Source organism: Artemia sp. Qi Xiang Cuo, chromosome 10 (genome assembly GCF_049724085.1).
Source record: "Artemia sp. Qi Xiang Cuo chromosome 10, ASM4972408v1, whole genome shotgun sequence".
In the NCBI taxonomy this organism is placed as follows: domain Eukaryota; kingdom Metazoa; phylum Arthropoda; class Branchiopoda; order Anostraca; family Artemiidae; genus Artemia; species Artemia sp. Qi Xiang Cuo.
In genome coordinates this window covers 11,413,424-11,431,254 of record NC_142803.1, presented here as the reverse complement: position 1 = coordinate 11,431,254, position 17,831 = coordinate 11,413,424, and positions in this window count along the sequence as shown.

Genomic DNA, 17,831 nt, shown 5'->3' with positions numbered 1-17,831 from the left:
AGCAGAAACTAGAAGGCTACTGTAACAAAAGAGAGCTGTTTAAGGGCTCATTTAACAGCTTATATTTATACCTAATCGCTTTTTATAAATTTGACTTGATAGCACATTCCCATAAAGTGTACTTTCGGTTGTTTCCCCATTTTGTTTAATGAAAAAAGTATCTTTTCCAATGATATGCCCCAAAAAGGGTGTCTTTTTCGAAACCTAAGCAGGAGCAAAAAACTAAGAGGGCAAGAACGTCCGTTCCCCTCAATTACCGCCGTTAGAACTAGGACACAGGCTTCATCGCAGAGTGAAGTTTAAAGGTTCAATTCAAAACTGTTGATCATTCAAGCTTAGTTTTTGGTATATTTTCAGTTCAAAAGTTTTTAGTTTTAGTTAAATTTTTTCGCAATATTCTTTTGCTTTTAAGCTGAGTAAGCGATTTATGAAGCTTACTAAGAGGGTCTGGAGTAGGAGTATATATGAGGAGTATAATAAACCTCCAGTTGGGGGCTTTGGATCATAATTATTAAAAGTTAAAAGATAATTTTTGTGCATAAATTTCTGCGTGTTCATTTTCCAGACAAGAAAGCTCAACTTATTTCAAAGTAAAAATATATTTTCTTATACCTTAGCACGTAGATATAAGAAATAGATCTTTAATTAGCCATTAAGAATCTCTTCATGATGTTTTGGTAGCTCACTAGACCTGTTGAAAAAAAAAAAAAAAAAACGGGAGACAGATCAGTGCTACCGATGCAAAAAAGCGATTTTCATTGTTGTTCAGGGAGGGGGACTGTAACTTGCCTGTACAAGGTTTTGACCATGTTTATTCCAACGGTTCACTTTTCATTTTGATCTGACGCCATTTTCGAGGGGTTTGAGGCTTTTTTCGAAGTCACCGTAAATTTCTTTTCGCAATAAACTTTTACTTTTAAGACAAACCGAAATTATAGTTAACATTCCTGAGACAGTGTTAGATGGAAATTTTTTTCACCAGGCAGTTTTTTTTCGAAACGCGAATTTTAACTTTTGGTTACTATGGGCTGTGGTTCGCTCTTTACTGGGTTGCTGCTGCCGCTGCAACCATGATACCTTGCCGGGAAATGCTTTAAAAAAATGAGCCTAGAAAATTACTGAAAAAAAAACAACAGCGGATACCGATATTCCCGATACGATACATGTGATACCAATAGGTACAATACCGATACGCGCGATATCGATACGCCTGATTCCACATACAGCCCTTCCCCAGGGACTATGGAGAGCAATATTATCATCAAAATCATATATATTGGACTTTTGAACTATGTTAAACAAAATAGCTATCACAAAATTTTTATAGGACTTGTTGGGGGGGAGGGGACCTGTATGGAGGGGGGGGCTATTTGCCCTCCAATCTTTTCGGTCACTTAAAAAGGGCACTTAAAAATTTAATTCCCTTTTGAATGAGCTATCACAAACCTCTCTATGATGCTCTGACTAGCCCTTCTGACTAGCCCTAGCTCTTCTAGAAAAAAAAGGAGACAGATCAGTGCTACCCATGCAAAAAAGTCATTTTCCTTGGTGTTCAAGGTGGGGGACTGTAATTATCCTACCAAAGGTTTTTGACCGTGCTGATTCCAATGGTGTGCTTTTTGTTTCGATTTGACACCATTTGAAGGGGTTTCAGGCTCTTTTTCGAAATCACCATAAATTTCTTTTCGCAATAAACTTTTACCTCTAAGATTAACCAAAACAATAGTTACCATTCCTGATTTTAGTGTAAAATGACAATTTTTTCACTTGACAGTTTTTCAACTTTTGGTTACTATGGGCTGTGGTTCGCTCTTACTAGGTTGCAGCTGCCGCTGCAACCAGAATTATCAGACAGTTCCCGGTAACGAACTGTATAGTGAGAGTGACTCGTCTCAATAGTTTCCCAAGGGGTGATCGTATCGACCCAGTAGTCCTAGAGTGTTGCGAGAGGACTCATTCAAACGGAAATGAAAATTTCTAGTGCCTTTCTTAAACAAAAAAAAAAAAAAATGAATCACTTTTTACATAAAAACTGCATTTTTGATGTCTTTTCATACTGCAGCCTTTGAAAAGATATTTGATTTTTGAAACAATCAAAAAGTTCGTGGTAACGAACTGTACAGTAGGAGCGAATCGTCTCAATAGTAACCGAAACTTTAAAAAACAGAATTTTGATACCAATAGCTACATCGAAGAGTCGAATTTTTATGCTGATTACATCAAGGAATAAAGTATTATAATTTTTCAGCAAGGACCGAATTCTATCTCATAGTAATTGATTCAACGGGGAAAAGACAAAGAGATCTGTTGTATATATGACGTCATAAGTGTTTATATTTGATTATCAAACATTTCCTCTTAAAGAACTGTATAGTAAGAGCGTTTCATCAAGTTTAATCTTACTCGTCAAAAGTTACGAGCCTGTAAAAATTTGCCCCATTTTAGAAAAAAAGGGAAAACACCCCCCAAAAGTCCTAGAATCTTGATGAAAATCACACCATCAGTTTCAGCGTATCAGAGAACCTTACTTTAGAGGTTTCAAGCTAATATCTGCAAAAATATGGAATTTGGTATTTTTTGCCAGAAGAAAGATCACGGATACGTGTTTATTTGTTTTTTTTTTGTTTTTTCTTTTCCCCGGGGGTGATTGTATCGACCTAGTGGTCCTAGAATGTCACGAGAGGGCTCATTAAAATGGAAATTAAAATTTCTAGTGCTTTTTTTAATAAAAAAACAAAAAAATTTAAATAGAATCACTTTTTACAAAATAAACTTCATTTTTGATGTCTTTTCATACAGAAGTCTTTTCAAAGATATTTGATTTTTGAAACAATCAAAAAGTTCGTGGTAACGAACTCTATAGTAAGAACAACTTGTCTTAATAGTAACCGAAACTTAAAAAAATGGAATTTTGAATACCAATAGATACATCAAAAGAATCGGAAGTAAAGAACGATGTGGGCACAATGTGTTGTTTTTTGTTGTTTTTTTTTCTCCATACCAGGGCACTTCGTATCGAAGGAGTTGTCGCAGAAACTTCAAAAAGGGCTCATTCAGTTGGAAATTGGATTGACTAGTACCCTTTTTAATAGTCGAAAGTGATTGGAGGGCAACTAACCCCCCCCTCCCCACGCCCATCATTCCCTCAAACCCATTCAATCAAAATTTTGAGATAGCCATTTTTTTAAGCGTAGTTGATTTCCAGATAGAAAATATCTTTTTGAGGTGGACGCTCCCCCAAAACCCTCAGGGCAAGGATTTTAAGTTATGCCCTGAAGGGTATATAAGATCAATGTTGACACTGTACAGTTTATTTTTTTTTCTTTAAAGCAAGGCACTTCATATAGAAGGGGTCGTCGTAGAGACTCCAAAAGGGGCTCATTCGATTAGAAATCGATAGTTCTAGTGCCCTTTTTAATAGCCGAAAGTGATTGGAGGGCCACTAGCCCCCTCCCCCTCACGCCCATCAGTCCCCCACACACATCCGATCGAAAGTTGGAGATAGCCATTTTGTTCAGCGTAGTTGATTTCCAGATAGAAAATGTGTTCTTGAGGAAGAAACTCCCCCACAACCCTCAGGTCAAGAGTTTTAAGTTATGTCCTGGGGACATAAAAGGTTTTTTATAGAAGGCGTTGTCGTAGAAACTTCAAAAAAGATAAAAAGATAAAGATGATATTAAATGATATGCCCTGGGGGCATATAAGGTTTTTATTGAAGGCGTTGTCGTAGAAACTTCAAAACAGGCTCATTCGATTGGAAATTTAAAGGGTTCGTGCCGTTTTTGATAGTTGAAAGTGATTGGAGAGCAACTAGCCCCCCCCCCCTACGCCCATCATTACCCCAAACACATCCAATCAAAATTTTGAGATAGCCATTATGTTCAGCGTAGTTGATTTCAAGATAGAAATGTGTTTTTGAGGAGGACACTCCCCCACCTCCCTCAGGGCAAGGGTTTTAAGTTATGCCTTAGGGGCATATGAGGTTTTTATAGAAGGCTTTGTTGTAGAAACTTCAAAAAAGGCTCATTCGATTGGAAATTCAAAGGGCTAGTGTCCTTTTTAATAGTCAAAAGGGATTGGAGGGCAATTAGCCCCCACCCCCACGCCTATCTTTCCCACAAACACATCCAATCAAAATTGTGAGATGGTCATTTTGTTCAACGTCGTTGATTTCCAGTTAGAAAATAGGTTTTTGGGGAGGACACTCCCCCGGAAACCTCAGGGCAAAGGTTTTAAGTTACGCCCTGGGGGCATATAAGGTTTTTCATATAAGGCGTTGTCTTAGAAACTTCAAAACAGGCTCATTCGATTGGAAATTCAAAGAGCTAGTGCCCTTTTTGAAATTCAAAAGGGATTGGAGGGCAACAAGCCTCCCCCCCACCCCCCGCGCGGCCATTAGTCCTCAATACACATCCAATCAAAATTTTGAGATAACCATTTTGTTCAGTGTGGTTGATTTCCAGATAGAAAATATGTTTTTGAGGAGGAAACTCCCCCACAACCCTCAGGGCAAAGGTTTTAAGTTATGCCCTGGGGCATATAAGGTTTTTATAGAAGGCGTTGTCTTAGAAACTTCAAAACAGGCTCATTCGATTGGGAATTCAAAGTGCTAGTGCCCTTTTTAATAGGTGAAAGTGATTGGAGGGCAACTAGCCCCCCAAGCCCATCACTCCCCCTAACACAACCAATCAGAAGTATGACATTGCCATTTTGTTCAGCGTAGGCTAGTTGATTTCCAGAGAGAAAATATGTATTTTAGGAGGACACTCCCCCAGAGGACACTCCTCCACAACCCTCAGGGCAAGGGTTTTAAGTTATGTCCTGGGGGCATATAAGGAATTATAAGAAGGCGTTGTCGTAGAAACTTCAAAACAGGCTCATTCGATTGGAAATTCAAACGGCTAGTTCCCTTCTTAATAGTCGAAAGTGATTGGAGGGGAACTAGCCCCTCCCCCACGCCCATCATCCCCTCAACACATCCAATCAAAATTTTGATATAGCCATTTTGTTCAGCGTAGTTGATTTCCAGATAGAAAATATGTTTTTAAGGAGGACACTCCCCAACAACCCTCAGGGTAAGGGTTTTAAGTTATGTCCTGAGGTATATAAGGTTTTTATAGAAGGCGTTTTCATAGAAAATTCAAAAGGAGCTCATTTGATTGGAAATTCAAAGTGCTAGTGCCCTTTTTGATAGTCGAAACTGATTGGAGGGCAACTCGCCCCCCCCCAAGTCCATCATTAACGCAAACACATCCCATCGAAATTTTGAGATAGCCATTTTGTTTAGAGTAGGCAAGTTGATTTCCAGATACAAAATATGTTTTTGAGAAGGACATTCCCCCACAACTCTCAGGGCAAGGGTTTTAAGTTATGCCCTGGGTGCATATAAGATTTTTATAGAAGGCGTTGTCGTAGAAACTTCAAAAAAGGCTAATTCGATTGGAAATTCAAAGGCTAGTGCCCTTTTTAATAGTCGAAAGTGATTAGTAATGTTTTTGTTGTTGTTGTTGTTTTTACCAGGGCACTTCGTATCGAAGGAGTTGTAGTTGTAACTTCGGAAAGGGCTCATTCGATTGAAAATAGAAAGGGCTGGTGCCCCTTTTAGTAGTCGAAAGTGACTGGAGGGCAACTAATCCCCCTTCCACTCCCACCCTCCCATTTGCCCATTATGTTTAAAAACTAAATTTTGCCTTAATATTAAATCAAACTGCACTGTTATAATACTAATTCCCAATAAGGTATCCCTATGCCTTCCCAAGGCCAGAACAAAATTTGCACTTTACTGAAAAAATACAAATGAACGTGCATTGCCATTTTAATATACATATACTGATATTTATTAATCAAAATGTTAAAATTATTTGATTTATTAAAGTTATAAATGTAAAAACATTTATATTTTTTTCAGTAAAGTGTAACTTTTGTTCTGGCCTTGGGAAGGCATAAGGGTTTTGCACCCAACTTATGTTAATTTCTGCTCATTTTGAGTTTGACTCGGTTATTTATTGTAATTTCTGTTCGTTTTGGGTTTCATTTATTTATTGATGCTGATTTGTGGCTTCTTCCTGTTTGTAATCACAGGCAGCGCAATAGCGTTGCCTAAGTAAAGAACGATGTGGGCACAATGTTTTTTTCTCCATACCCGGGCACTTTGTATCAAAGAAGTTGTCGTAGAAACTTCGAAAAGGGCTCATTCGATTGGAAATTGGAGTGGCTACTGCCCTTTTCAATAGTCGAAAGTGATTTGAGGGCAACTAACCCCCCCCCCCCACGCCCATCATTCCCCCAAACACATCCAATCAAAATTTTGAGCTAGCCAATTTTGTTCAGCGTAGTTGATTTCCAGATAGAAAATATGTTTTTGAGGAGGACACTCCCCAACAACCCTCAGGGTAAGGGTTTTAAGTTATGTCCTGGGCTATATAAGGTTTTTATAAAAGGCGTTGTCCTAGAAACTTCAAAAATGGCTCATTTGATTGGACCTTCAAAGGGCTAGTGCCCTTTTTGATATTCGAAACTGATTGGAGAGCAACTAGCCCCGCCCCCCACGTCCATCATTCACCCGAACACATCCAATCAAAATTTTGAGATAGCCATTTTGTTTAGCGTAGGCTAGTTGATTTCCCGATACAAAATGTTTTTGAGAAGGACACTCCCCAACAACTCTCAGGGCAATGGTTTTAAGTTATGCCCTGGGGGCATTTAAAGTTTTCATAGAAGGTGTTGTCGTAAAAACTTCAAAAAAGTCTAATTCGATTGGAAATTCAAAGGCTAGTGCCATTTTTAATAGTCGAAAGTGATTAGTAATATTTTTTTTTTGTTGTTGTTGTTGTTTTTTAGACCAGAGCACTTCGTATCGAAGGAGTTGTCGTGGGAACTTCGAAAGGGGCTCATTCGATTGAAAATAGAAAGGGTTGATGCCCTTTTTAATAGTCGAAATTGATTGGAGGGCAACTAATCCCCCTTCCACTTCACCCTCCCATTGGCCCATCATCTTTAAAAACTAAATATTGCCTTAAGATTAAATCAAATGCACTGTGATAATGCTAATTCCCAATAAGGCATCCCTATGCCTTCCCAAGGCCAGAGCAAAAGTTGCACTTTACTGAAAAAAAAACAAATGAATGTGCATTGTCAGTTTAATATACATATACTGATATTTATTAATAAAAATGTTAAAATTATTTGATTTATTAAAGTTATAAATGTAAAAACAATTATATTTTTTTCGGTAAATTGTAAATTTTGTTCTGGCCTTGGGAAGCCATGGGGGTTTTGCACCCAATTTATGTTAATTTCTGCTCATTTTGAGTTTGACTGTAATTTCTGTTCGTTTTGGGTTACATTTATTTATCGGTGCTAATTTGTGGTAGTTTTGAGCTTGGTAGATTATTTGATTTTATTTATGCTCATTTTTTGTTTAATGGAGTTCTTTACTTTTCTTTGAAAAACTTATTTTGTGGAAAAAGTTTTTTTTAATTAATCATGTTAAAGATTGATCAATGATGTCATAATCGTAATTTGTAGCCAGGTCGTCATTTACTTTTCCAATTAAGAAAAAAACATAGGCTTTTACCTGTTTGTAATCATAGGCAGTGCAATAGCGCTGCCTAAGTAAAGAACGATGTGGGCACAATGTTTTTTTCCTCCAAACCCGGGCACTTTGTATCGAAGAAGTTTTCATAGAAACTTCGAAAAGGGCTCATTCGATTGGAAATTGGAGTGGCTGCTGCCCTTTTCAATAGTCGAAAGTAATTGGAGGGCAACTAACCCCCCTTCCCCGCCCATCATTCCCCAAAACTCATCCAATCAAAATTTTGAGATAGCTATTTTGTTCAGCGTAGTTGATTTCCAGATAGAAAACATGTTTTTGTGGAGGACACTCCTCCACAGCTTTCAGGGCAAGGGTTTCAAGTTATGCCCTGGGGACATATAAGGTTTTTATAGAAGGTGTTGTCGTAGAAACTTCAAAAAAAGGCTCATTAGAATGGAAATTCAAAGGGCTAGTGCCCTTTTTAATAGTCAAAAGTGATTGGAGGGCAACTAGCCCCCCCGCCCATCATTCCCCCAAACTCAGTCAATCAAAATTTTGAGATAGTCTTTTTGTTCAGTGTAGTTGATTTCCGGATAGAAAATATATTTTTGAGGAGGACACTCTCCACAACCCTCGGGGCAAGGGTTTTAAGTTATGCCCTGAGGGTATATAAGAAGGATGTTGTCACAATGTATCATTTATTATTTTTTTACTTTGGAGTAGGGCACTTTGTATCGAAGAAGTTGTCGTAGAAATTTCGAAAAGGGCTCATTCAATTGGAAATTGGAGTGGCTTGTGCCCTTTTTAATAGTCGAAAGTGATTGGAAGGCAACGAACACCCCTTCCACGCCCATCATTTCCAGAAACACATCCAGTCAAAATTTTGGGATAACCATTTTGTTCAGCGTAGTTGATTTCCAGATAGAAATTAGGTTTTTGAGGAGGACACTCCCCCACAGCCTTCAGGGCACGGGTTCTAAGTTATGCCCTGGGGGCATATAAAGTTTTTATAGAAGGCGTTGCCGTAGAAACTTCAAAAAAGGCTCATTCAATTGGAAATTCAAAGGGCTAGTGCCCTTTTTAACAGTCGAACGTGATAGGAGGGCAACTAGCCGCCCTCCCACGCCCATCATTCCCCCAAACACATCAGATCAAAACTTTCGGATAGCCATTTTGTTCAGCGTAGTTTATTTCCAGATAGAAATTATTTTTTTGAGGAGGACACTCCCCCACAGCTTTCAGGGCACGGGTTTTAAGTTATGCCCTGGAGGCATATAATGTTTTTATAGAAGGCGTTGTCGTAGAAGCTTCAAAAAAGGCTCATCCGATTGGAAATTCAAAGGGCTAGTGACCGTTTTAATAGTCAAAAGTGATTGGAGGGCAACTAACCCCCTTCTCACGCCCACCTTTTCCCCAAACACATCCAATCAAAATTTTTAGATAACCATTTTATTCAACGTAGTATTAAGTTCTATAAATTAGGTCTTTGAGGATGACAACCCCCTCACAGCCCTCAGGACAAGGGTTGTAAGTTATACCCTAGGGCGCATATAGGGTTTTTATAGAAGGCGTTGTCGTAGAAACTTCAAAAAAGGCTAATTCGATTGGAAATTCAAAGGCTAGTGGCCTTTTTAATAGTCGAAAGTGATTAGTAATAGTTGTTGATGTTGTTGTTGTTTATACCAGGGCACTTCGTATCGAAGGAGCTGTCATGGGAAATTCGAAAGGGGCTCATTCGATTGAAAATAGAAAGGGTTGGTGCCCTTTTTAATAGTCGAAAGTGATTGGAGGGCAACTAATCCCCCTTCCACTCCCACCCTCCTATTGGCCGATCATGTTTAAAAACTAAATGTTGCCTTAAGATTAAATCAAAATGCACTGTGATAATGCTAATTCCCAATAAGGCATCCCTATGCCTTTCCAAGGCCAGAACAAAATTTTCACTTTACTGAAAAAATACAAATGAATGTGCATTGTCAGTTTAATATACATTTACTGATATTTAGCACTCAATATGTTAAAATTATTTGATTTTTTAAATTTATAAATGTAAAAAAATTTATATTTTTTTCAGTAAAGTGCAAATTTTGTTCTGGCCTTGGGAAGGCATAGGGGTTTTGCGCCCAACTTATGTTAATTTTTGCTCATTTTGAGTTTGACTCGGTTATTTATTGTAAACTATGTTCGTTTTGGGTTTCATTTATTTTTCGATGCTGATTTGTGGTAGTTTCGAGCTTGGTAGATTATTTTATTTTTTTTTTGCTCATTTTTTGTTAAATGGAGTTCTTTACTTTTCTTTGAAAAACTTATTTTGTGGGAAATTTTTTCAATTAATCATGTTAAATATTGATCAATAATGTCACAATCGTAGGTTGTAGCCAGGTCGTCTCTTACTGTTCCAATTAAGAAAAAACCATAGGCTTTTTTCCTGTTTGTAATCACAGGCAGCGCAATAGCACTGCCTAAGTAAAGAACGATATGGGCACAATGTTTTTTTTTCTCCATACGCCGGCACTTCGTATCGGAGAAGTGGTCGTAGAAACTTCGGAAAGGGCTCATCCGATTGGAAATTGGAGTGGCTACTGCCCTTCTCAATAGTCGAAAGTGATTGGAGGACAACTAACCCCCAAACACGCCCATCATTTTCCCAAAGACATCCAAATAAAATTTTGAGATAGCCATTTTGTTCAGTGTAGTTGCTTTCCAGATAGAAAATATGTTTTTGAGGAGGATACTCTCCCACTACCTTCGGGGCAGGGGTTTTAAGTTATGCCCTGAGGGTATATCAGAACGATGTTTGCACAATGTATCATTTATTATTTTTTCCTTTGGAGCAGGGCACTTTGTATCGAAGAATTTGTCTTAGAAACTTCAAAAAGGGCTCATTCAATTGGAAATTGGAGTGGCTTGTGCCCTTTTAATAGTTGAAAGTGATTGGAAGGCAACTAACACCCCTTCCATGCCCATCATTTCCCGGATCACATCCAGTCAAAATCTTGGAATAGTCATTTTGTTCAGCGTAGTTGATTTCCCAATTGAAATTAGGTTTTGAGGAAGACACTCCGCCACAGCCTTCAGGGAAAAGGTTGTGAGTTATGACCTGGGGGCATATAAGGTTTTTATAGAAGGCGTTGCAATAGAAACTTCAAAAAAGGCTCATTCGATTGGAAGTTAAAAGGGCTAGTGCCCTTTTTAACAGTCGAACGTGATAGGAGGGCAATTAGCCCCCTCCCATGCCCATCATCCCCCAAACACATCAGATCAAAATTTTCGGATAGCCATTTTGTTCAGCGTATTTGATTTCCAAATAGAAAATATATTTTTGAGGAGGACACTCCCCCCACAGCTTTCAGGGCAAGGGTTGTAAGTTATGCCCTGGGGGCATATAAGATTTTTTATAGAAGGCGTTGTCGTAAAAGCTTTAAAAAAGGCTCATTCGATCGGAAATTCAAAGGGCTAGTGCCCTTTTTAATAGTCGAAAGTGGTTGGAGGGTAACTAACCTCCCTCTGACGCCCACTTTTTTCCCAAACACATCCAATCAAAATTTTAAGATAGCCATATTATTCAACGTAGTTTTAAGTTCTGTAAATTAGGTCTTTGATGATGACAACCCACTCACAGCCCTCAGGAAAAGGGTTGTAAGTTATGGCCTGTGGGCATTTAAAGTTTTTATAAAACGCGTTGTTGTAGAAACTTCAAAAATCGCTCATTCGATTAGAAATTGAAATGGCTATTGCCCTTTTTAATAATCGACAGTAATTGGAAGGCAACTAACACCCCTTCCATGCCAACCATTTTCCCTAACACAGTCAATCAAAATTTTTAGATAGCCATTTTCCACACAGTTAAAGTTCAGGAAGTTATACCTTTGAGCAGGACACTCCCCCTACAGTCTTCAGGGCAAGGGTTATAAGTTATACCCTGGGTGCATATAAGTTTTTATTGAGATCTTTGTCATAGTAACTTGAAAAAGGGCTCATTCTATTGGAAAACTCCAAAGGTCTAGTGCCTTTTTTAATAGTCGAAAGTGATTTGAGGGCAACTAGCACCCCTCTCTCGCCCACCTTTTCCACAAACACATCCAATCAAAACTTTTAGATAACAATTTTGTTCAGTGTTGTTGATTTCCAGATAGAAATTATGACTTTGAGGATGAAACTCCCCCACAGCCCTCAGGGCAAGGGTGGTAAATTATGCCCTGGGGGCATATAAGGTTTTATAGAAAACGTCGTCGTAGAAACTTCAAAATGCGCTGATTCGTTTAGAAATTGAAATTGCTAGTGCCCTTTTAAATAGTCGAAAGTGATTGGAGGGCAACTAGCCCCCCCCATGCCCATCATTCCCCAAAAACATACAATCAAAATTTTGAGATAGCCATTTTGTTCAGCGTAGTTGATTTCCGAATAGAAATTATTTTTTTTGAGGAGAACACTCCCCCACAGCCTTCAGGGCAAGGGTTATACGTTATGCCCTGGGGGGCATATAAGGTTTTTATAGAAGGCGTTGTCGTAGAAACTTCAAAAAAGGCTCATTCGATTGGAAATTCAAAGGGCTAGTGCCCTTTTTAATAGTCAAAAGTGATTTGAAGGCAACTAATCCTCCTCTCACGCCTACGTTTTCCCCAAACACATCCAATCAAAATTTTTAGATAGCCATTTTATTCAAAGTAGTTGAAAGTTTTGGAAATTAGGTCTTTAAGGATGACAACCCATTCCCCCCCCCCCCCCACAACCTTCAGGGCAAGGGTTGTAAGTTATGCCCTGGGTGCGGGTAATGTTTTTATAGAAAGCGATGTTGTAAAATCATCAAGAAGGCCACAGTCCATTGAAAATTGAAAGGACTAGTGCTCTTTTAATATTCGAAAGTGATTAAAGGGCAACTAACCCCCCTGTCACGCCCATCATTTCCCAAAACACATCCAATCAAAATTTTGAGATATCTATTTTGTTCAATGTAGTTGAAAGTTCTGGAAATTAGGTCTTTTAGGATGATAACCCAATCAGAGCCCTAAGCGCAAGGGTTGTAAGTTATGCCCTGCGGGCATATAAGGTTTATATTGAAAGTTGTTTTAGAAATTTCAAAAGGGGCTCATTTGATTGGAAGTTGAAATTGCCCTTTTCAATAGTCGAAAGTGATTGGAGAATAATTAACCTTCCTCTCAGCCCACCATATCCCCAAACACATTAAATCAAAGTTTAGAGACAGCTATTTTGTTCAAATTAGTTGAAAGTTCTGGAAATCTTGTATTTAAGGATGACAAGCCCCCCAGAGTCCACAGGGCAAAGGTTGTTAGTTATGCCTAGGTTAGACTAGGTTACGTGCACGTTCACGTAACCTAGTCTAAATTAAACTTAAAAATGAAATAAAGCAAGCTAACTTTTTTTTTCTCGTGCCTGGGAATTCATGATAGTATTTTATTTTTTTATGAATCTTAAAATGACATGAAATATGCTTGCGGCTGAACCAATTGTACTCTATAAATGCTCGTAGACACAACGCAGGCTAAAACTCTAAACTAAACCTAAACTAAACTATAACTCTAAACTAAAACTAAACTAAACTATAGCTCCAACTAAAAACTCTAAGCTAAGACTCTAGGCTATAACTCTAAACTAGAACTAAACTAAACTACAACTCTAAACTAAACTAAAACTGAACTAAACTATAACTCTAACTTAAAACTCTAAGCTAAAACTCTAGGCTAAGACTCTAATATAAAATTCTTAACTAAAACTAAACTACAACTCTAAACTAAACTAAAACTAAACTACAACTATAACTAAAAACTCTAAGCTAAGACTCTATGATAAGACTCTAAGCTAAGACTCTAAACTAAAACTCTAAACTAAAACTCTTAACTAAAACTAAAAAAAAGCTATAACTCTAAACTAAAACTCTAAACTAAAACTCTTAACTGAAACTAAACTAAACTATAAACTAAAACTCTTAACTAAAACTAAACTGCAACTCTAAACTAAACTAAAACTAAACTAAACTATAAGTGTAACTAAGAACTCTAAGCTAAGACTCTAAACTAAAACTCTAAACTGAAACTCTTAAATAAATTAAACTAAACTATAACTCTATCTAAAACTCTAAACAAAAACTCTAAGCTAAGACTCTAAACTGAAACTCTAAAATAAAACTATTAAATTAAACTAAACTAAACTATAAACTAATACTTTTAACTAAAACAAAACTATAAATCCAACTAAAAACTATAAGCTAATACTCTAGTCTAAAATTCTTAACTAAAACTAAACTACAGCTCTAACTATAACTCGAAACTAAACTATAACTCTAACTAAAAACTCTAAGCTAAGATTCTAGGCTATAACTCTAAAATAAAAATATGCAATAAAACTGTAAAGTAAAAATAAACTAAACTATAGCTATAACTAAAAACTATAAGCTAAGACTCTAGTCTAAAAATCTAAACTAAAACTAAACTAAACTACAATTCTAAACTAAATTTAAATTGAACTAAACTATAACTCTAACTAAAAACTCTAAGCTAGGACTCTAGGATAAAAGTCTAAACTAAAACGAAACTAAACTATAACTTTAAACTAAAACTCTTAACTAAAACTAAACTAAACTACGCCTCTAACTAAAAACTCTAATCTAAGAATCTAGGCTAAAACTCTAAACTAAAAATAAAATAAACTACAACTATAAACAAAACTAAAACTAAACTAAACTATAACTCTAACTAAAACTCTAAAATAAGACTCTAGGCTAAAACTCTAAGCTAAAACTAAACTAAACTACAACTCTAATCTAAACTTAAACTGAACTAAACTATAACTCAAACTAAAAACTCTAAGCTAAGACTCAAATATAAAACTCTAAACTAAAACTAAACTAAACTATAACTCTAAACTAAAACTATTAAATAAAACTAAACTAAACTACAACTATAACTAAAAACCCTAAGATAAAACTCTAGGCTAAAACTCTAAACTAAAACTAAACTAAATTACAACTTTAAACTAAGGTAAAACTAAACTAAACTATATCTCTAACTAAAACACTAAGCTAAGACTCTAGGATAAAACTATACACTCTAAAATACAACTCAAAACTAAACTAAACTATAGCTCTAACTAAAAAATCTAGACTAAACTCAAAGCTAAGACTCTAAACTAAAACTCTAAACTAAAATTAAACTAAACTATAACTCTAGATAAAACTCTAAACTAAAACTCTAAGCTAAGACTCTAAACTAAAACTCTTAACTGAAACTAAACTAAACTATAAACTAATACTTTTAACTAAAACAAAACTATAAATCCAACTAAAAACTCTAAGCTAAGACTCTAGTATAAAAATCTTAACTAAAACTAAACTAAAAATATAAACTAAACTATAACTCTAAATAAAAACTCTAAGCTAAGACTCTATTATAAAACTCTAAACTAAAACAAAACTAAACTACAACTCTAAACAAAACTAAAACTAAACTAAACTATAACTCTAAAATAAAAATATTAAATAAAACTATAATAAATTACAAATATAATTAAAAACCCTAATATAAGACTCTAGTATAAAACTCTAAAATAAAACTAAACTAAACTACAACTCTAAACTAAGTTAAAAATAAACTAAACTATAACTCTAACTAAAACTCAAAGCTAAGACTATAGGATAAAACTATACACTCTAAAATACAACTCAAAACTAAACTAAACTATAGCTCTAACTAAAAAATCTAGACTAAACTCAAATATAATACTATAAACTAAAACTCTTAACTAAAACTAAATTAAACTATAACTCTAGCTACAACACCAAACTAAAACTAAGCTAAGACTATAATCTATAAATCTTAAATTAAACTAAACTTAACTATAAAATAATAATTCTAAATAAAACAAAAATATAAATCAAACTAAAAACTATAAGATAAGAATCTAGTCTAAAACTCTTAACTAAAACTAAACTATAACTATAAACTAAAATATAACTCTATATAAAAACTCTAAGATAAGATTCTAGGCTAAAACTCTAAACTAAAAATATGAAATACAAATTATAAATAAAAATAAATTAAACTAAAGCTATATCTAAAACTTTAATCTAATACTCTAAACTAAAACTCTAAACTAAAACTAAAATAAACTACAATTCTAAACTAAACTAAAATTGAACTAAACTATATCTATAAATAAAAACTATACGCTAGGACTCTATGCTAAAACTATAAACTAAAAAGATACTAAACTATAGCTTAAAACTAAAAATCTTACATAACACTAAAATAAACTACACCTCTAAGTAAAAACTTTAATATAAAACTCTAGACTAAAACTCTAAACTAAACCTAAACTAAACTATAACTCTAACTAAAACTCTAAACTAAAACTCTAAGCTAAGAATCTAAACTGAAACTCTTAACTGAAACTAAACTAAACTAAAAACTAAAAATTTTAACTAAAACTAAACTACAACTCTAAACGAAACTAAAACTAAACTAAACTATAAGTGTAACTAAAAACTCCTAGCTAAGACTCTAGGCTAAAACTCTAAGCTAAGACTCTAAACTAAAACTCTTAACTAAAACTAAACTAAACTATAACTCTACCTAAAACTCTAAACTAAAACTCTAAGCTAAGACTCTAAACTGAAACTCTAAACTCTAAACTAAAACTCTTAACTGAAACTAATCTAAGACTCTAAACTAAAACTCTTAACTAAAACTAAACTAAACTATAACTTTAACTAAAAACTCTAAGCTAAGACTCTATGCTAAAACTCTAAACTAAAGCTAAACTAAACTACAACTCTAAACAAAACTAAAAGTTAATTAAACTATAACTCCAACTAAAACTCTAAGCTAAGACTCTAGGCTACAACTCGAAACTAAAACTAAGCTAAACTATAACTCTAAACTAAACTAAAACTGAACTAAACTATAACTCTAACTAAAAACTCTAAGCTAAGACTCAAGGCTAAAACTCTAAACTATACTAAACTATAACTCAAAACTAAAACTCTTACCTAAAACTAAACTAAACTACAACTCTAACTAAAGACTCTAAGCTAAGACTCTAGGTTAAAAATCTAAACTAAAACTAAACTAAACTACAACTCTAAACTAAACTAAAACTAAACTAAAGTACAGCTCTAACTAAAACTCTAAGCTAAGACTCTAGGCTAAAACTATAAACTCTAAAGCCTAAACTAGAACTCTAAACTAAAATAAACTATAACTCTAACTAAAAACTCTAAACTAAACACTAATAGAATTGTCTAACCTGATTTTCATCATAGCCTATTACATGTTTCTAGTGCTATAATGAGAGAAAGGTTGAGAGAAAATTTTAAGTGATATGGACACTTTTTGGGAGTGTGTAAAGAAAGTGGCTTTGTATAGATTGGGATCGAAGAGAAGGGTACCTGTGTTGGCGTCAGGTGGCTTGTTGATTCAGTGATTTGTTAGTATTAGTAGCAGAAGGGCTACTGCAACTTTTTCCCATTCATCTCTTACAAAATACCCCTTATTAACCCCTCCCTACCCGACACAAAGCAGAATACCCCAGGAGTCTACCATCCGAAACGTCCCTTCCACCCAGAAATTTAGTCAAGACCAGTCAAATCACCCTTGCAGACCTTATTTCCCCTAGGCACTCCCCCAACCTCCTGTTACTCATATTCCTACCAGACACAAATACCCTTGCTAATCCAATTCGCTGCATGTACCCTAGATGTTTTCGACTGGTTCGTGCTTCCACCCATCCTCTCTAAAGTTAATCCGACCTCTTTCATCCCACTCAACATCCCTTCCCAGCACCAGCTTGCCTTACCATGTCCTCTTTTCCTCCTACCACGAACCTTCCTAATTTAGCTTTTTCCTAGACTATCGTCGTTAAACCCCACCCCGGCTCATTCGTTTTATCCCCAGTGCCCACCGTGTCAGTGTGATTAAGGTTTGAGACTTTTTGCATTTAATAATTGTTCTGTAATAAATCCTAATTCTTCTCACTTCCCGTCAACTGGCAACCCCTTGCACCTTCCTCGTCGTGCTTCGTCTTTACCCTTGTCCATCATCCCATCTCTAAATCCTCAAGGTAAGTCCGCCTCTTACCCTGGTTCTCCAAGGTATCATAACATTAAATTAAAACCCCTTCCAGGAGTTACTCAAACTCATCGATTGTCGCATTCTCCAAAGCAGTTTGCCTTTTCTAAGCTTTTACTTACTAATAAGGAAACTCTTTTATTTTGAAAAGCTTACCGAACTCGAGATGCTGTCAGAATCAAATCAAAAAGTATTATAGCTGTTTTTAAAGTACT